General features: G+C 42.9%; 22 non-coding genes across 22 annotated transcripts; all 22 read right to left on the reverse strand.

Moving 5' to 3' along the window:
• Positions 1-669: 669 nt before the first annotated feature.
• Positions 670-836, reverse strand: LOC134591048 (U1 spliceosomal RNA). Its single transcript, XR_010087883.1, has one exon. It is a non-coding gene; the product is annotated as a U1 spliceosomal RNA (small nuclear RNA).
• A 471-nt stretch (positions 837-1,307) lies between these two features.
• Positions 1,308-1,447, reverse strand: LOC134593764 (U4 spliceosomal RNA). The gene has a single exon (XR_010090199.1). It is a non-coding gene; the product is annotated as a U4 spliceosomal RNA (small nuclear RNA).
• An 897-nt stretch (positions 1,448-2,344) lies between these two features.
• LOC134591179 (U1 spliceosomal RNA) lies at positions 2,345-2,511 on the reverse strand. The gene has a single exon (XR_010087994.1). It is a non-coding gene; the product is annotated as a U1 spliceosomal RNA (small nuclear RNA).
• Positions 2,512-2,982: 471 nt separating this feature from the next.
• On the reverse strand, positions 2,983-3,123 carry LOC134593631 (U4 spliceosomal RNA). The gene has a single exon (XR_010090086.1). It is a non-coding gene; the product is annotated as a U4 spliceosomal RNA (small nuclear RNA).
• An 897-nt stretch (positions 3,124-4,020) lies between these two features.
• Positions 4,021-4,187, reverse strand: LOC134591049 (U1 spliceosomal RNA). The gene has a single exon (XR_010087884.1). It is a non-coding gene; the product is annotated as a U1 spliceosomal RNA (small nuclear RNA).
• Positions 4,188-4,658: 471 nt separating this feature from the next.
• LOC134592563 (U4 spliceosomal RNA) lies at positions 4,659-4,799 on the reverse strand. The gene has a single exon (XR_010089173.1). It is a non-coding gene; the product is annotated as a U4 spliceosomal RNA (small nuclear RNA).
• An 897-nt stretch (positions 4,800-5,696) lies between these two features.
• Positions 5,697-5,863, reverse strand: LOC134591017 (U1 spliceosomal RNA). The gene has a single exon (XR_010087857.1). It is a non-coding gene; the product is annotated as a U1 spliceosomal RNA (small nuclear RNA).
• A 477-nt stretch (positions 5,864-6,340) lies between these two features.
• Positions 6,341-6,481, reverse strand: LOC134593087 (U4 spliceosomal RNA). Its single transcript, XR_010089621.1, has one exon. It is a non-coding gene; the product is annotated as a U4 spliceosomal RNA (small nuclear RNA).
• Positions 6,482-7,380: 899 nt separating this feature from the next.
• Positions 7,381-7,547, reverse strand: LOC134591350 (U1 spliceosomal RNA). The gene has a single exon (XR_010088142.1). It is a non-coding gene; the product is annotated as a U1 spliceosomal RNA (small nuclear RNA).
• Positions 7,548-8,018: 471 nt separating this feature from the next.
• On the reverse strand, positions 8,019-8,159 carry LOC134593633 (U4 spliceosomal RNA). Its single transcript, XR_010090087.1, has one exon. It is a non-coding gene; the product is annotated as a U4 spliceosomal RNA (small nuclear RNA).
• An 897-nt stretch (positions 8,160-9,056) lies between these two features.
• On the reverse strand, positions 9,057-9,223 carry LOC134591050 (U1 spliceosomal RNA). Its single transcript, XR_010087885.1, has one exon. It is a non-coding gene; the product is annotated as a U1 spliceosomal RNA (small nuclear RNA).
• Positions 9,224-9,694: 471 nt separating this feature from the next.
• Positions 9,695-9,835, reverse strand: LOC134591920 (U4 spliceosomal RNA). Its single transcript, XR_010088619.1, has one exon. It is a non-coding gene; the product is annotated as a U4 spliceosomal RNA (small nuclear RNA).
• Positions 9,836-10,734: 899 nt separating this feature from the next.
• Positions 10,735-10,901, reverse strand: LOC134590522 (U1 spliceosomal RNA). Its single transcript, XR_010087432.1, has one exon. It is a non-coding gene; the product is annotated as a U1 spliceosomal RNA (small nuclear RNA).
• A 476-nt stretch (positions 10,902-11,377) lies between these two features.
• On the reverse strand, positions 11,378-11,518 carry LOC134592980 (U4 spliceosomal RNA). Its single transcript, XR_010089528.1, has one exon. It is a non-coding gene; the product is annotated as a U4 spliceosomal RNA (small nuclear RNA).
• An 896-nt stretch (positions 11,519-12,414) lies between these two features.
• On the reverse strand, positions 12,415-12,581 carry LOC134590780 (U1 spliceosomal RNA). The gene has a single exon (XR_010087654.1). It is a non-coding gene; the product is annotated as a U1 spliceosomal RNA (small nuclear RNA).
• Positions 12,582-13,052: 471 nt separating this feature from the next.
• Positions 13,053-13,193, reverse strand: LOC134593323 (U4 spliceosomal RNA). The gene has a single exon (XR_010089821.1). It is a non-coding gene; the product is annotated as a U4 spliceosomal RNA (small nuclear RNA).
• An 899-nt stretch (positions 13,194-14,092) lies between these two features.
• Positions 14,093-14,259, reverse strand: LOC134590994 (U1 spliceosomal RNA). The gene has a single exon (XR_010087838.1). It is a non-coding gene; the product is annotated as a U1 spliceosomal RNA (small nuclear RNA).
• Positions 14,260-14,736: 477 nt separating this feature from the next.
• LOC134592981 (U4 spliceosomal RNA) lies at positions 14,737-14,877 on the reverse strand. The gene has a single exon (XR_010089529.1). It is a non-coding gene; the product is annotated as a U4 spliceosomal RNA (small nuclear RNA).
• Positions 14,878-15,776: 899 nt separating this feature from the next.
• Positions 15,777-15,943, reverse strand: LOC134590558 (U1 spliceosomal RNA). The gene has a single exon (XR_010087463.1). It is a non-coding gene; the product is annotated as a U1 spliceosomal RNA (small nuclear RNA).
• Positions 15,944-16,422: 479 nt separating this feature from the next.
• LOC134593677 (U4 spliceosomal RNA) lies at positions 16,423-16,563 on the reverse strand. The gene has a single exon (XR_010090124.1). It is a non-coding gene; the product is annotated as a U4 spliceosomal RNA (small nuclear RNA).
• Positions 16,564-17,462: 899 nt separating this feature from the next.
• LOC134591448 (U1 spliceosomal RNA) lies at positions 17,463-17,630 on the reverse strand. Its single transcript, XR_010088227.1, has one exon. It is a non-coding gene; the product is annotated as a U1 spliceosomal RNA (small nuclear RNA).
• A 479-nt stretch (positions 17,631-18,109) lies between these two features.
• LOC134592982 (U4 spliceosomal RNA) lies at positions 18,110-18,250 on the reverse strand. Its single transcript, XR_010089530.1, has one exon. It is a non-coding gene; the product is annotated as a U4 spliceosomal RNA (small nuclear RNA).
• Positions 18,251-18,427: the final 177 nt, after the last annotated feature.

Raw genomic sequence — 18,427 nt, forward strand, 5'->3', positions numbered from 1 at the left:
ATCTTGCAGCAAACCTTGTACAATTTTTTTTCTCTCTTTGGAAACAGTTTTGCCAAGATTCTACTACAGCAGCCATTAGGCAGAGTACACAATCCGCTGGTCTACGTTCGTCCCCAAAGTCACACATTTCATGACTCCATCGATAGGAATGACCCTTGCCTAGCACCTGTCTTCTCTTCATCCACACTCAACAGGGCTGAAAGAACATTTGTGGTGGCTTTTTCAAAATTCCATGGTGTTCATTAGTAAGTGCTAGCGACCACCCAGCTATTCCTAAGGTTTGGTCTGATTGTCTCAAGCGGCAATTCACTGCCTTGATCCAGAAAATCTTTTTCCCAGAAATTCAATCAAACGTTACGTTCTGTTGGAAGACGTAATATAGGTCTCCAATTCTTTATTTCTTCCATTGCATTGAAGCATACAATAAATCAAAAGAAGTCAGGATAAAAAAATGATGAAAAAAAAGCTGAAAAGTTAAAATAAAAAGTGAAATTCTGGCTTAAAACTGGTCTCCAGAAAACATAGATAATAAAAATGATCAAGCCTAGGAAATGATTGTCGCTGCCTGCTTGATGTGGAAAGTAAGAGCCAAAGAAGACGGGTGCCGTGGCTGAAATTATCCTTCATCAGAATTGGTGAAGTTCTCTATTTTTGTCAAACAAGCAAACACAGGGGAAAGCGCGAACGCAGTCCCCCACTACCATAAATTATGCAGTCGAGTTTCCCACATTTGAGGAAATCGCAGAGTTCAACTGGTACGGAGTGCAATGAACCAGCCTCACTCTGGGAGAGCCACCTTAGGGATCATGGCTATTGCTCCCCTACCAGGTAAGTATGACATGACGGGTACATTCAAAGGCACGCCTGCTGGGAAGCCTTTCCTTTAGGCTGTGGTGAAATAATAAAGCAAGTTAAAAAAAAAAAAAAGCAAATAAATAATCCAAATGATAGAAGGCTACAAAAGATTACCAAACCTCGTGGCTGATCGTTGTTTTCCTTAGCTACCAGTAATTTTAGTGCCTTCAGGTGGTTAGGTGTGAATAATTGAGCTGGATTCAGGGTGCGAAGGAGCAATTTGCATAAAGGCAAATGCTAGGCCAATGAGCCGAAGGATGGGAATTCGTAGCATGTAGTGAGAATAGTGTGCTGCCGGAAACAAGTGAATTCAGTGGGAGAGAAAGGTAAAAGGGAAATGCTAAGAAGCCAGCGAAAGGAATGGTGCAACAGAGCTCAGGAAGAAACGGGAGTCACGTAAGACACGCCCTAGACATGGGGCGCCTTAAACTTTTATTAAACCAATCTTTCAGTCTCCTTAGAGCCTGTCAAAAATTGCCAATGCTGACTGTATTTCAAGTCATCATGGCGGGGTATTGGGTAAAGTTTTCAATTAGCAATAATCACGCCTCGATTGACCTCATGGGCTACGATACTGCCACTGCGCAAAGCTAGCTGTTCAAGTGGGCCAGCTTTTAAGAGCTACCACGTAAGGACACTTTAAGACAGCGGTGAGAAAAAGTTCATGACCATAAGCCATTGCAAAGGATTATGGGAGGCAATATTCTAATTAGGCCCGCTTCCTCCTACAGGGCAGCTTAAACCCCAACAAATTCCTCGGTCTTCTTATATGGCATCTTGGAATGGTTCCAAACCTATAACAGAGAGTGAGGGCAACCATATCTTGCAGCAAACCTTGTACAATTTTTTTTCTCTCTTTGGAAACAGTTTTGCCAAGATTCTACTACAGCAGCCATTAGGCAGAGTACACAATCCGCTGGTCTACGTTCGTCCCCAAAGTCACACATTTCATGACTCCATCGATAGGAATGACCCTTGCCTAGCACCTGTCTTCTCTTCATCCACACTCAACAGGGCTGAAAGAACATTTGTGGTGGCTTTTTCAAAATTCCATGGTGTTCATTAGTAAGTGCTAGCGACCACCCAGCTATTCCTAAGGTTTGGTCTGATTGTCTCAAGCGGCAATTCACTGCCTTGATCCAGAAAATCTTTTTTTCCCAGAAATTCAATCAAACGTTACGTTCTGTTGGAAGACGTAATATAGGTCTCCAATTCTTTATTTCTTCCATTGCATTGAAGCATACAATAAATCAAAAGAAGTCAGGATAAAAAAATGATGAAAAAAAAGCTGAAAAGTTAAAATAAAAAGTGAAATTCTGGCTTAAAACTGGTCTCCAGAAAACAGATAATAAAAATGATCAAGCCTAGGAAATGATTGTCGCTGCCTGCTTGATGTGGAAAGTAAGAGCCAAAGAAGACGGGTGCCGTGGCTGAAATTATCCTTCATCAGAATTGGTGAAGTTCTCTATTTTTGTCAAACAAGCAAACACAGGGGAAAGCGCGAACGCAGTCCCCCACTACCATAAATTATGCAGTCGAGTTTCCCACATTTGAGGAAATCGCAGAGGTCAACTGGTACGGAGTGCAATGAACCATCCTCACACTGGGAGAGCCACCTTAGGGATCATGGCTATTGCTCCCCTGCCAGGTAAGTATGACATGACGGGTACATTCAAAGGCACGCCCGCTGGGAAGCCTTTCCTTTAGGCTGTGGTGAAATAATAAAGCAAGTTAAAAAAAAAAAAAAGCAAATAAATAATCCAAATGATAGAAGGCTACAAAAGATTACCAAACCTCGTGGCTGATCGTTGTTTTCCTTAGCTACCAGTAATTTTAGTGCCTTCAGGTGGTTAGGTGTGAATAATTGAGCTGGATTCAGGGTGCGAAGGAGCAATTTGCATAAAGGCAAATGCTAGGCCAATGAGCCGAAGGATGGGAATTCGTAGCATGTAGTGAGAATAGTGTGCTGCCGGAAACAAGTGAATTCAGTGGGAGAGAAAGGTAAAAGGGAAATGCTAAGAAGCCAGCGGAAGGAATGGTGCAACAGAGCTCAGGAAGAAACGGGAGTCACGTAAGACACGCCCTAGACATGGGGCGCCTTAAACTTTTATTAAACCAATCTTTCAGTCTCCTTAGAGCCTGTCAAAAATTGCCAATGCTGACTGTATTTCAAGTCATCATGGCGGGGTATTGGGTAAAGTTTTCAATTAGCAATATTCACGCCTCGGATTGACCTCATGGGCTACGATACTGCCACTGCGCAAAGCTAGCTGTTCAAGTGGGCCAGCTTTTAAGAGCTACCACGTAAGGACACTTTAAGACAGCGGTGAGAAAAAGTTCATGACCATAAGCCATTGCAAAGGATTGTGGGAGGCAATATTCTAATTAGGCCCGCTTCCTCCTACAGGGAAGCTTAAACCCCAACAAATTCCTCGGTCTTCTTATATGGCTTCTTGGAATGGTTCCAAACCTATAACAGAGAGTGAGGGCAACCATATCTTGCAGCAAACCTTGTACAATTTTTTTTCTCTCTTTGGAAACAGTTTTGCCAAGATTCTACTACAGCAGCCATTAGGCAGAGTACACAATCCGCTGGTCTACGTTCGTCCCCAAAGTCACACATTTCATGACTCCATCGATAGGAATGACCCTTGCCTAGCACCTGTCTTCTCTTCATCCACACTCAACAGGGCTGAAAGAACATTTGTGGTGGCTTTTTCAAAATTCCATGGTGTTCATTAGTAAGTGCTAGCGACCACCCAGCTATTCCTAAGGTTTGGTCTGATTGTCTCAAGCGGCAATTCACTGCCTTGATCCAGAAAATCTTTTTCCCAGAAATTCAATCAAACGTTACGTTCTGTTGGAAGACGTAATATAGGTCTCCAATTCTTTATTTCTTCCATTGCATTGAAGCATACAATAAATCAAAAGAAGTCAGGATAAAAAAATGATGAAAAAAAAGCTGAAAAGTTAAAATAAAAAGTGAAATTCTGGCTTAAAACTGGTCTCCAGAAAACATAGATAATAAAAATGATCAAGCCTAGGAAATGATTGTCGCTGCCTGCTTGATGTGGAAAGTAAGAGCCAAAGAAGACGGGTGCCGTGGCTGAAATTATCCTTCATCAGAATTGGTGAAGTTCTCTATTTTTGTCAAACAAGCAAACACAGGGGAAAGCGCGAACGCAGTCCCCCACTACCATAAATTATGCAGTCGAGTTTCCCACATTTGAGGAAATCGCAGAGTTCAACTGGTACGGAGTGCAATGAACCAGCCTCACTCTGGGAGAGCCACCTTAGGGATCATGGCTATTGCTCCCCTACCAGGTAAGTATGACATGACGGGTACATTCAAAGGCACGCCTGCTGGGAAGCCTTTCCTTTAGGCTGTGGTGAAATAATAAAGCAAGTTAAAAAAAAAAAAAAGCAAATAAATAATCCAAATGATAGAAGGCTACAAAAGATTACCAAACCTCGTGGCTGATCGTTGTTTTCCTTAGCTACCAGTAATTTTAGTGCCTTCAGGTGGTTAGGTGTGAATAATTGAGCTGGATTCAGGGTGCGAAGGAGCAATTTGCATAAAGGCAAATGCTAGGCCAATGAGCCGAAGGATGGGAATTCGTAGCATGTAGTGAGAATAGTGTGCTGCCGGAAACAAGTGAATTCAGTGGGAGAGAAAGGTAAAAGGGAAATGCTAAGAAGCCAGCGAAAGGAATGGTGCAACAGAGCTCAGGAAGAAACGGGAGTCACGTAAGACACGCCCTAGACATGGGGCGCCTTAAACTTTTATTAAACCAATCTTTCAGTCTCCTTAGAGCCTGTCAAAAATTGCCAATGCTGACTGTATTTCAAGTCATCATGGCGGGGTATTGGGTAAAGTTTTCAATTAGCAATAATCACGCCTCGGATTGACCTCATGGGCTACGATACTGCCACTGCGCAAAGCTAGCTGTTCAAGTGGGCCAGCTTTTAAGAGCTACCACGTAAGGACACTTTAAGACAGCGGTGAGAAAAAGTTCATGACCATAAGCCATTGCAAAGGATTGTGGGAGGCAATATTCTAATTAGGCCCGCTTCCTCCTACAGGGCAGCTTAAACCCCAACAAATTCCTCGGTCTTCTTATATGGCATCTTGGAATGGTTCCAAACCTATAACAGAGAGTGAGGGCAACCATATCTTGCAGCAAACCTTGTACAATTTTTTTTCTCTCTTTGGAAACAGTTTTGCCAAGATTCTACTACAGCAGCCATTAGGCAGAGTACACAATCCGCTGGTCTACGTTCGTCCCCAAAGTCACACATTTCATGACTCCATCGATAGGAATGACCCTTGCCTAGCACCTGTCTTCTCTTCATCCACACTCAAGAGGGCTGAAAGAACATTTGTGGTGGCTTTTTCAAAATTCCATGGTGTTCATTAGTAAGTGCTAGCGACCACCCAGCTATTCCTAAGGTTTGGTCTGATTGTCTCAAGCGGCAATTCACTGCCTTGATCCAGAAAATCTTTTTTTCCCAGAAATTCAATCAAACGTTACGTTCTGTTGGAAGACGTAATATAGGTCTCCAATTCTTTATTTCTTCCATTGCATTGAAGCATACAATAAATCAAAAGAAGTCAGGATAAAAAAATGATGAAAAAAAAGCTGAAAAGTTAAAATAAAAAGTGAAATTCTGGCTTAAAACTGGTCTCCAGAAAACAGATAATAAAAATGATCAAGCCTAGGAAATGATTGTCGCTGCCTGCTTGATGTGGAAAGTAAGAGCCAAAGAAGACGGGTGCCGTGGCTGAAATTATCCTTCATCAGAATTGGTGAAGTTCTTTATTTTTGTCAAACAAGCAAACACAGGGGAAAGCGCGAACGCAGTCCCCCACTACCATAAATTATGCAGTCGAGTTTCCCACATTTGAGGAAATCACAGAAGTCAACTGGTACGGAGTGCAATGAACCAGCCTCACTCTGGGAGAGCCACCTTAGGGATCATGGCTATTGCTCCCCTGCCAGGTAAGTATGACATGACGGGTACATTCAAAGGCACGCCCGCTGGGAAGCCTTTCCTTTAGGCTGTGGTGAAATAATAAAGCAAGTTAAAAAAAAAAAAAAAGAAGAGCAAATAAATAATCCAAATGATAGAAGGCTACAAAAGATTACCAAACCTCGTGGCTGATCGTTGTTTTCCTTAGCTACCAGTAATTTTAGTGCCTTCAGGTGGTTAGGTGTGAATAATTGAGCTGGATTCAGGGTGCGAAGGAGCAATTTGCATAAAGGCAAATGCTAGGCCAATGAGCCGAAGGATGGGAATTCGTAGCATGTAGTGAGAATAGTGTGCTGCCGGAAACAAGTGGATTCAGTGGGAGAGAAAGGTAAAAGGGAAATGCAAGGAAGCCAGCGGAAGGAATGGTGCAACAGAGCTCAGGAAGAAACGGGAGTCACGTAAGACACGCCCTAGACATGGGGCGCCATAAACTTTTTTTAAACCAATCTTTCAGTCCCCTTAGAGCCTGTCAAAAATTGCCAATGCTGACTGTATTTCAAGTCATCATGGCGGGGTATTGGGTAAAGTTTTCAATTAGCAATAATCACGCCTCGGATTGACCTCATGGGCTACGATACTGCCACTGCGCAAAGATAACTGTTCAAGTGGGCCAGCTTTTAAGAGCTACCACGTAAGGACACTTTAAGACAGCGGTGAGAAAAAGTTCATGACCATAAGCCATTGCAAAGGATTGTGGGAGGCAATATTCTAATTAGGCCCGCTTCCTCCTACAGGGAAGCTTAAACCCCAACAAATTCCTCGGTCTTCTTATATGGCATCTTGGAATGGTTCCAAACCTATAACAGAGAGTGAGGGCACCCATATCTTGCAGCAAACCTTGTACAATTTTTTTTCTCTCTTTGGAAACGGTTTTGCCAAGATTCTACTACAGCAGCCATTAGGCAGAGTACACAATCCGCTGGTCTACGTTCGTCCCCAAAGTCACACATTTCATGACTCCATCGATAGGAATGACCCTTGCCTAGCACCTGTCTTCTCTTCATCCACACTCAACAGGGCTGAAAGAACATTTGTGGTGGCTTTTTCAAAATTCCATGGTGTTCATTAGTAAGTGCTAGCGACCACCCAGCTATTCCTAAGGTTTGGTCTGATTGTCTCAAGCGGCAATTCACTGCCTTGATCCAGAAAATTTTTTTTTCCCAGAAATTCAATCAAACGTTACGTTCTGTTGGAAGACGTAATATAGGTCTCCAATTCTTTATTTCTTCCATTGCATTGAAGCATACAATAAATCAAAAGAAGTCAGGATAAAAAAATGATGAAAAAAAAGCTGAAAAGTTAAAATAAAAAGTGAAATTCTGGCTTAAAACTGGTCTCCAGAAAACATAGATAATAAAAATGATCAAGCCTAGGAAATGATTGTCGCTGCCTGCTTGATGCGGAAAGTAAGAGCCAAAGAAGACGGGTGCCGTGGCTGAAATTATCCTTCGTCAGAATTGGTGAAGTTCTCTATTTTTGTCAAACAAGCAAACACAGGGGAAAGCGCGAACGCAGTCCCCCACTACCATAAATTATGCAGTCAAGTTTCCCACATTTGAGGAAATCGCAGAGGTCAACTGGTACGGAGTGCAATGAACCAGCCTCACACTGGGAGAGCCACCTTAGGGATCATGGCTATTGCTCCCCTGCCAAGTAAGTATGACATGACGGGTACATTCAAAGGCACGCCCGCTGGGAAGCCTTTCCTTTAGGCTGTGGTGAAATAATAAAGCAAGTTAAAAAAAAAAAAAAGCAAATAAATAATCCAAATGATAGAAGGCTACAAAAGATTACCAAACCTCGTGGCTGATCGTTGTTTTCCTTAGCTACCAGTAATTTTAGTGCCTTCAGGTGGTTAGGTGTGAATAATTGAGCTGGATTCAGGGTGCGAAGGAGCAATTTGCATAAAGGCAAATGCTAGGCCAATGAGCCGAAGGATGGGAATTCGTAGCATGTAGTGAGAATAGTGTGCTGCCGGAAACAAGTGAATTCAGTGGGAGAGAAAGGTAAAAGGGAAATGCTAAGAAGCCAGCGGAAGGAATGGTGCAACAGAGCTCAGGAAGAAACGGGAGTCACGTAAGACACGCCCTAGACATGGGGCGCCTTAAACTTTTATTAAACCAATCTTTCAGTCTCCTTAGAGCCTGTCAAAAATTGCCAATGCTGACTGTATTTCAAGTCATCATGGCGGGGTATTGGGTAAAGTTTTCAATTAGCAATATTCACGCCTCGGATTGACCTCATGGGCTACGATACTGCCACTGCGCAAAGCTGGCTGTTCAAGTGGGCCAGCTTTTAAGAGCTACCACGTAAGGACACTTTAAGACAGCGGTGAGAAAAAGTTCATGACCATAAGCCATTGCAAAGGATTGTGGGAGGCAATATTCTAATTAGGCCCGCTTCCTCCTACAGGGAAGCTTAAACCCCAACAAATTCCTCGGTCTTCTTATATGGCATCTTGGAATGGTTCCAAACCTATAACAGAGAGTGAGGGCAACCATATCTTGCAGCAAACCTTGTACAATTTTTTTTCTCTCTTTGGAAACAGTTTTGCCAAGATTCTACTACAGCAGCCATTAGGCAGAGTACACAATCCGCTGGTCTACGTTCGTCCCCAAAGTCACACATTTCATGACTCCATCGATAGGAATGACCCTTGCCTAGCACCTGTCTTCTCTTCATCCACACTCAACAGGGCTGAAAGAACATTTGTGGTGGCTTTTTCAAAATTCCATGGTGTTCATTAGTAAGTGCTAGCGACCACCCAGCTATTCCTAAGGTTTGGTCTGATTGTCTCAAGCGGCAATTCACTGCCTTGATCCAGAAAATCTTTTTCCCAGAAATTCAATCAAACGTTACGTTCTGTTGGAAGACGTAATATAGGTCTCCAATTCTTTATTTCTTCCATTGCATTGAAGCATACAATAAATCAAAAGAAGTCAGGATAAAAAAATGATGAAAAAAAAGCTGAAAAGTTAAAATAAAAAGTGAAATTCTGGCTTAAAACTGGTCTCCAGAAAACATAGATAATAAAAATGATCAAGCCTAGGAAATGATTGTCGCTGCCTGCTTGATGTGGAAAGTAAGAGCCAAAGAAGACGGGTGCCGTGGCTGAAATTATCCTTCATCAGAATTGGTGAAGTTCTCTATTTTTGTCAAACAAGCAAACACAGGGGAAAGCGCGAACGCAGTCCCCCACTACCATAAATTATGCAGTCGAGTTTCCCACATTTGAGGAAATCGCAGAGTTCAACTGGTACGGAGTGCAATGAACCAGCCTCACTCTGGGAGAGCCACCTTAGGGATCATGGCTATTGCTCCCCTACCAGGTAAGTATGACATGACGGGTACATTCAAAGGCACGCCCGCTGGGAAGCCTTTCCTTTAGGCTGTGGTGAAATAATAAAGCAAGTTAAAAAAAAAAAAAAGCAAATAAATAATCCAAATGATAGAAGGCTACAAAAGATTACCAAACCTCGTGGCTGATCGTTGTTTTCCTTAGCTACCAGTAATTTTAGTGCCTTCAGGTGGTTAGGTGTGAATAATTGAGCTGGATTCAGGGTGCGAAGGAGCAATTTGCATAAAGGCAAATGCTAGGCCAATGAGCCGAAGGATGGGAATTCGTAGCATGTAGTGAGAATAGTGTGCTGCCGGAAACAAGTGAATTCAGTGGGAGAGAAAGGTAAAAGGGAAATGCTAAGAAGCCAGCGAAAGGAATGGTGCAACAGAGCTCAGGAAGAAACGGGAGTCACGTAAGACACGCCCTAGACATGGGGCGCCTTAAACTTTTATTAAACCAATCTTTCAGTCTCCTTAGAGCCTGTCAAAAATTGCCAATGCTGACTGTATTTCAAGTCATCATGGCGGGGTATTGGGTAAAGTTTTCAATTAGCAATAATCACGCCTCGGATTAACCTCATGGGCTACGATACTGCCACTGCGCAAAGCTAGCTGTTCAAGTGGGCCAGCTTTTAAGAGCTACCACGTAAGGACACTTTAAGACAGCGGTGAGAAAAAGTTCATGACCATAAGCCATTGCAAAGGATTGTGGGAGGCAATATTCTAATTAGGCCCGCTTCCTCCTACAGGGAAGCTTAAACCCCAACAAATTCCTCGGTCTTCTTATATGGCATCTTGGAATGGTTCCAAACCTATAACAGAGAGTGAGGGCAACCATATCTTGCAGCAAACCTTGTACAATTTTTTTTCTCTCTTTGGAAACAGTTTTGCCAAGATTCTACTACAGCAGCCATTAGGCAGAGTACACAATCCGCTGGTCTACGTTCGTCCCCAAAGTCACACATTTCATGACTCCATCGATAGGAATGACCCTTGCCTAGCACCTGTCTTCTCTTCATCCACACTCAACAGGGCTGAAAGAACATTTGTGGTGGCTTTTTCAAAATTCCATGGTGTTCATTAGTAAGTGCTAGCGACCACCCAGCTATTCCTAAGGTTTGGTCTGATTGTCTCAAGCGGCAATTCACTGCCTTGATCCAGAAAATCTTTTTTTCCCAGAAATTCAATCAAACGTTACGTTCTGTTGGAAGACGTAATATAGGTCTCCAATTCTTTATTTCTTCCATTGCATTGAAGCATACAATAAATCAAAAGAAGTCAGGATAAAAAAATGATGAAAAAAAAGCTGAAAAGTTAAAATAAAAAGTGAAATTCTGGCTTAAAACTGGTCTCCAGAAAACATAGATAATAAAAATGATCAAGCCTAGGAAATGATTGTCGCTGCCTGCTTGATGTGGAAAGTAAGAGCCAAAGAAGACGGGTGCCGTGGCTGAAATTATCCTTCATCAGAATTGGTGAAGTTCTCTATTTTTGTCAAACAAGCAAACACAGGGGAAAGCGCGAACGCAGTCCCCCACTACCATAAATTATGCAGTCGAGTTTCCCACATTTGAGGAAATCACAGAGGTCAACTGGTACGGAGTGCAATGAACCAGCCTCACTCTGGGAGAGCCACCTTAGGGATCATGGCTATTGCTCCCCTGCCAGGTAAGTATGACATGACGGGTACATTCAAAGGCACGCCCGCTGGGAAGCCTTTCCTTTAGGCTGTGGTGAAATAATAAAGCAAGTTAAAAAAAAAAAAAAGAAGAGCAAATAAATAATCCAAATGATAGAAGGCTACAAAAGATTACCAAACCTCGTGGCTGATCGTTGTTTTCCTTAGCTACCAGTAATTTTAGTGCCTTCAGGTGGTTAGGTGTGAATAATTGAGCTGGATTCAGGGTGCGAAGGAGCAATTTGCATAAAGGCAAATGCTAGGCCAATGAGCCGAAGGATGGGAATTCGTAGCATGTAGTGAGAATAGTGTGCTGCCGGAAACAAGTGGATTCAGTGGGAGAGAAAGGTAAAAGGGAAATGCAAGGAAGCCAGCGGAAGGAATGGTGCAACAGAGCTCAGGAAGAAACGGGAGTCACGTAAGACACGCCCTAGACATGGGGCGCCATAAACTTTTTTTAAACCAATCTTTCAGTCTCCTTAGAGCCTGTCAAAAATTGCCAATGCTGACTGTATTTCAAGTCATCATGGCGGGGTATTGGGTAAAGTTTTCAATTAGCAATAATCACGCCTCGGATTGACCTCATGGGCTACGATACTGCCACTGCGCAAAGTTAACTGCTCAAGTGGGCCAGCTTTTAAGAGCTACCACGTAAGGACACTTTAAGACAGCGGTGAGAAAAAGTTCATGACCATAAGCCATTGCAAAGGATTGTGGGAGGCAATATTCTAATTAGGCCCGCTTCCTCCTACAGGGAAGCTTAAACCCCAACAAATTCCTCGGTCTTCTTATATGGCATCTTGGAATGGTTCCAAACCTATAACAGAGAGTGAGGGCAACCATATCTTGCAGCAAACCTTGTACAATTTTTTTCTCTCTTTGGAAACAGTTTTGCCAAGATTCTACTACAGCAGCCATTAGGCAGAGTACACAATCCGCTGGTCTACGTTCGTCCCCAAAGTCACACATTTCATGACTCCATCGATAGGAATGACCCTTGCCTAGCACCTGTCTTCTCTTCATCCACACTCAACAGGGCTGAAAGAACATTTGTGGTGGCTTTTTCAAAATTCCATGGTGTTCATTAGTAAGTGCTAGCGACCACCCAGCTATTCCTAAGGTTTGGTCTGATTGTCTCAAGCGGCAATTCACTGCCTTGATCCAGAAAATCTTTTTTTCCCAGAAATTCAATCAAACGTTACGTTCTGTTGGAAGACGTAATATAGGTCTCCAATTCTTTATTTCTTCCATTGCATTGAAGCATACAATAAATCAAAAGAAGTCAGGATAAAAAAATGATGAAAAAAAAGCTGAAAAGTTAAAATAAAAAGTGAAATTCTGGCTTAAAACTGGTCTCCAGAAAACAGATAATAAAAATGATCAAGCCTAGGAAATGATTGTCGCTGCCTGCTTGATGTGGAAAGTAAGAGCCAAAGAAGACGGGTGCCGTGGCTGAAATTATCCTTCATCAGAATTGGTGAAGTTCTCTATTTTTGTCAAACAAGCAAACACACGGGAAAGCGCGAACGCAGTCCCCCACTACCATAAATTATGCAGTCGAGTTTCCCACATTTGAGGAAATCGCAGAGGTCAACTGGTACGGAGTGCAATGAACCAGCCTCACTCTGGGAGAGCCACCTTAGGGATCATGGCTATTGCTCCCCTGCCAGGTAAGTATGACATGACGGGTACATTCAAAGGCACGCCCGCTGGGAAGCCTTTCCTTTAGACTGTGGTGAAATAATAAAGTAAGTTAAAAAAAAAAAAAAGCAAATAAATAATCCAAATGATAGAAGGCTACAAAAGATTACCAAACCTCGTGGCTGATCGTTGTTTTCCTTAGCTACCAGTAATTTTAGTGCCTTCAGGTGGTTAGGTGTGAATAATTGAGCTGGATTCAGGGTGCGAAGGAGCAATTTGCATAAAGGCAAATGCTAGGCCAATGAGCCGAAGGATGGGAATTCGTAGCATGTAGTGAGAATAGTGTGCTGCCGGAAACAAGTGAATTCAGTGGGAGAGAAAGGTAAAAGGGAAATGCTAAGAAGCCAGCGGAAGGAATGGTGCAACAGAGCTCAGGAAGAAACGGGAGTCACGTAAGACACGCCCTAGACATGGGGCGCCATAAACTTTTATTAAACCAATCTTTCAGTCTCCTTAGAGCCTGTCAAAAATTGCCAATGCTGACTGTATTTCAAGTCATCATGGCAGGGTATTGGGTAAAGTTTTCAATTAGCAATAATCACGCCTCGGATTGACCTCATGGGCTACGATACTGCCACTGCGCAAAGCTAGCTGTTCAAGTGGGCCAGCTTTTAAGAGCTACCACGTAAGGACACTTTAAGACAGCGGTGAGAAAAAGTTCATGACCATAAGCCATTGCAAAGGATTATGGGAGGCAATATTCTAATTAGGCCCGCTTCCTCCTACAGGGAAGCTTAAACCCCAACAAATTCCTCGGTCTTCCTATATGGCATCTTGGAATGGTTCCAAACCTATAACAGAGAGTGAGGGCAACCATATCTTGCAGCAAACCTTGTACAATTTTTTTTCTCTCTTTGGAAACAGTTTTGCCAAGATTCTACTACAGCAGCCATTAGGCAGAGTACACAATCCGCTGGTCTACGTTCGTCCCCAAAGTCACACATTTCATGACTCCATCGATAGGAATGACCCTTGCCTAGCACCTGTCTTCTCTTCATCCACACTCAACAGGGCTGAAAGAACATTTGTGGTGGCTTTTTCAAAATTCCATGGTGTTCATTTGTAAGTGCTAGCGACCACCCAGCTATTCCTAAGGTTTGGTCTGATTGTCTCAAGCGGCAATTCACTGCCTTGATCCAGAAAATCTTTTTTTCCCAGAAATTCAATCAAACGTTACGTTCTGTTGGAAGACGTAATATAGGTCTCCAATTCTTTATTTCTTCCATTGCATTGAAGCATACAATAAATCAAAAGAAGTCAGGATAAAAAAATGATGAAAAAAAAGCTGAAAAGTTAAAATAAAAAGTGAAATTCTGGCTTAAAACTGGTCTCCAGAAAACATAGATAATAAAAATGATCAAGCCTAGGAAATGATTGTCGCTGCCTGCTTGATGCGGAAAGTAAGAGCCAAAGAAGACGGGTGCCGTGGCTGAAATTATCCTTCATCAGAATTGGTGAAGTTCTCTATTTTTGTCAAACAAGCAAACACAGGGGAAAGCGCGAACGCAGTCCCCCACTACCATAAATTATGCAGTCGAGTTTCCCACATTTGAGGAAATCGCAGAGGTCAACTGGTACGGAGTGCAATGAACCAGCCTCACACCGGGAGAGCCACCTTAGGGATCATGGCTATTGCTCCCCTGCCAGGTAAGTATGACATGACGGGTACATTCAAAGGCACGCCCGCTGGGAAGCCTTTCCTTTAGGCTGTGGTGAAATAATAAAGCAAGTTTAAAAAAAAAAAAAAGAAGAGCAAATAAATAATCCAAATGATAGAAGGCTACAAAAGATTACCAAACCTCGTGGCTGATCGTTGTTTTCCTTAGCTACCAGTAATTTTAGTGCCTTCAGGTGGTTAGGTGTGAATAATTGAGCTGGATTCAGGGTGCGAAGGAGCAATTTGCATAAAGGCAAATGCTAGGCCAATGAGCCGAAGGATGGGAATTCGTAGCATGTAGTGAGAATAGTGTGCTGCCGGAAACAAGTGGATTCAGTGGGAGAGAAAGGTAAAAGGGAAATGCAAGGAAGCCAGCGGAAGGAATGGTGCAACAGAGCTCAGGAAGAAACGGGAGTCACGTAAGACACGCCCTAGACATGGGGCGCCATAAACTTTTTTTAAACCAATCTTTCAGTCTCCTTAGAGCCTGTCAAAAATTGCCAATGCTGACTGTATTTCAAGTCATCATGGCGGGGTATTGGGTAAAGTTTTCAATTAGCAATAATCACGCCTCGGATTGACCTCATGGGCTACGATACTGCCACTGCGCAAAGTTAACTGTTCAAGTGGGCCAGCTTTTAAGAGCTACCACGTAAGGACACTTTAAGACAGCGGTGAGAAAAAGTTCATGACCATAAGCCATTGCAAAGGATTGTGGGAGGCAATATTCTAATTAGGCCCGCTTCCTCCTACAGGGAAGCTTAAACCCCAACAAATTCCTCGGTCTTCTTATATGGCATCTTGGAATGGTTCCAAACCTATAACAGAGAGTGAGGGCAACCATATCTTGCAGCAAACCTTGTACAATTTTTTTTCTCTCTTTGGAAACAGTTTTGCCAAGATTCTACTACAGCAGCCATTAGGCAGAGTACACAATCCGCTGGTCTACGTTCGTCCCCAAAGTCACACATTTCATGACTCCATCGATAGGAATGACCCTTGCCTAGCACCTGTCTTCTCTTCATCCACACTCAACAGGGCTGAAAGAACATTTGTGGTGGCTTTTTCAAAATTCCATGGTGTTCATTAGTAAGTGCTAGCGACCACCCAGCTATTCCTAAGGTTTGGTCTGATTGTCTCAAGCGGCAATTCACTGCCTTGATCCAGAAAATCTTTTTTTCCCAGAAATTCAATCAAACGTTACGTTCTGTTGGAAGACGTAATATAGGTCTCCAATTCTTTATTTCTTCCATTGCATTGAAGCATACAATAAATCAAAAGAAGTCAGGATAAAAAAATGATGAAAAAAAAGCTGAAAAGTTAAAATAAAAAGTGAAATTCTGGCTTAAAACTGGTCTCCAGAAAACATAGATAAGAAAAATGATCAAGCCTAGGAAATGATTGTCGCTGCCTGCTTGATGTGGAAAGTAAGAGCCAAAGAAGACGGGTGCCGTGGCTGAAATTATCCTTCATCAGAATTGGTGAAGTTCTCTATTTTTGTCAAACAAGCAAACACAGGGGAAAGCGCGAACGCAGTCCCCCACTACCATAAATTATGCAGTCGAGTCTCCCACATTTGAGGAAATCGCAGAGGTCAACTGGTACGGAGTGCAATGAACCAGCCTCACTCTAGGAAAGCCACCTTAGGGATCATGGCTATTGCTCCCCTGCCAGGTAAGTATGACATGACGGGTACATTCAAAGGCACGCCCGCTGGGAAGCCTTTCCTTTAGGCTGTGGTGAAATAATAAAGCAAGTTAAAAAAAAAAAAAAAAAGAAGAGCAAATAAATAATCCAAATGATAGAAGGCTACAAAAGATTACCAAACCTCGTGGCTGATCGTTGTTTTCCTTAGCTACCAGTAATTTTAGTGCCTTCAGGTGGTTAGGTGTGAATAATTGAGCTGGATTCAGGGTGCGAAGGAGCAATTTGCATAAAGGCAAATGCTAGGCCAATGAGCCGAAGGATGGGAATTCGTAGCATGTAGTGAGAATAGTGTGCTGCCGGAAACAAGTGAATTCAGTGGGAGAGAAAGGTAAAAGGGAAATGCTAAGAAGCCAGCGGAAGGAATGGTGCAACAGAGCTCAGGAAGAAACGGGAGTCACGTAAGACACGCCCTAGACATGGGGCGCCATAAACTTTTATTAAACCAATCTTTCAGTCTCCTTAGAGCCTGTCAAAAATTGCCAATGCTGACTGTATTTCAAGTCATCATGGCAGGGTATTGGGTAAAGTTTTCAATTAGCAATAATCACGCCTCGGATTGACCTCATGGGCTACAATACTGCCACTGCGCAAAGCTAGCTGTTCAAGTGGGCCAGCTTTTAAGAGCTACCACGTAAGGACACTTTAAGACAGCGGTGAGAAAAAGTTCATGACCATAAGCCATTGCAAAGGATTATGGGAGGCAATATTCTAATTAGGCCCGCTTCCTCCTACAGGGAAGCTTAAACCCCAACAAATTCCTCGGTCTTCTTATATGGCATCTTGGAATGGTTCCAAACCTATAACAGAGAGTGAGGGCAACCATATCTTGCAGCAAACCTTGTACAATTTTTTTTCTCTCTTTGGAAACGGGTTTGCCAAGATTCTACTACAGCAGCCATTAGGCAGAGTACACAATCCGCTGGTCTACGTTCGTCCCCAAAGTCACACATTTCATGACTCCATCGATAGGAATGACCCTTGCCTAGCACCTGTCTTCTCTTCATCCACACTCAACAGGGCTGAAAGAACATTTGTGGTGGCTTTTTCAAAATTCCATGGTGTTCATTAGTAAGTGCTAGCGACCACCCAGCTATTCCTAAGGTTTGGTCTGATTGTCTCAAGCGGCAATTCACTGCCTTGATCCAGAAAATCTTTTTTTCCCAGAAATTCAATCAAACGTTACGTTCTGTTGGAAGACGTAATATAGGTCTCCAATTCTTTATTTCTTCCATTGCATTGAAGCATACAATAAATCAAAAGAAGTCAGGATAAAAAAATGATGAAAAAAAAGCTGAAAAGTTAAAATAAAAAGTGAAATTCTGGCTTAAAACTGGTCTCCAGAAAACATAGATAATAAAAATGATCAAGCCTAGGAAATGATTGTCGCTGCCTGCTTGATGTGGAAAGTAAGAGCCAAAGAAGACGGGTGCCGTGGCTGAAATTATCCTTCGTCAGAATTGGTGAAGTTCTCTATTTTTGTCAAACAAGCAAACACAGGGGAAAGCGCGAACGCAGGCCCCCACTACCATAAATTATGCAGTCGAGGTTTCCCACATTGGAGGAAATCGCAGAGGTCAATTGGTACGGAGTGCAATGAACCAGCCTCACTCTGGGAGAGCCACCTTAGGGATCATGGCTATTGCTCCCCTGCCAGGTAAGTATGACATGATGGGTACATTCAAAGGCACGCCCGCTGGGAAGCCTTTCCTTTAGGCTGTGGTGAAATAATAAAGCAAGATTAAAAAAAAAAAAAAAAGAAGAGCAAATAAATAATCCAAATGATAGAAGGCTACAAAAGATTACCAAACCTCGTGGCTGATCGTTGTTTTCCTTAGCTACCAGTAATTTTAGTGCCTTCAGGTGGTTAGGTGTGAATAATTGAGCTGGATTCAGGGTGCGAAGGAGCAATTTGCATAAAGGCAAATGCTAGGCCAATGAGCCGAAGGATGGGAATTCGTAGCATGTAGTGAGAATAGTGTGCTGCCGGAAACAAGTGGATTCAGTGGGAGAGAAAGGTAAAAGGGAAATGCAAGGAAGCCAGCGGAAGGAATGGTGCAACAGAGCTCAGGAAGAAACGGGAGTCACGTAAGACACGCCCTAGACATGGGGCGCCATAAACTTTTTTTAAACCAATCTTTCAGTCTCCTTAGAGCCTGTCAAAAATTGCCAATGCTGACTGTATTTCAAGTCATCATGGCGGGGTATTGGGTAAAGTTTTCAATTAGCAATAATCACGCCTCGGATTGACCTCATGGGCTACGATACTGCCACTGCGCAAAGTTAACTGTTCAAGTGGGCCAGCTTTTAAGAGCTACCACGTAAGGACACTTTAAGACAGCGGTGAGAAAAAGTTCATGACCATAAGCCATTGCAAAGGATTGTGGGAGGCAATATTCTAATTAGGCCCGCTTCCTCCTACAGGGAAGCTTAAACCCCAACAAATTCCTCGGTCTTCTTAT

Source organism: Pelobates fuscus, chromosome 2, assembly GCF_036172605.1.
Source record: "Pelobates fuscus isolate aPelFus1 chromosome 2, aPelFus1.pri, whole genome shotgun sequence".
Taxonomy (NCBI): Eukaryota; Metazoa; Chordata; class Amphibia; order Anura; family Pelobatidae; genus Pelobates; species Pelobates fuscus.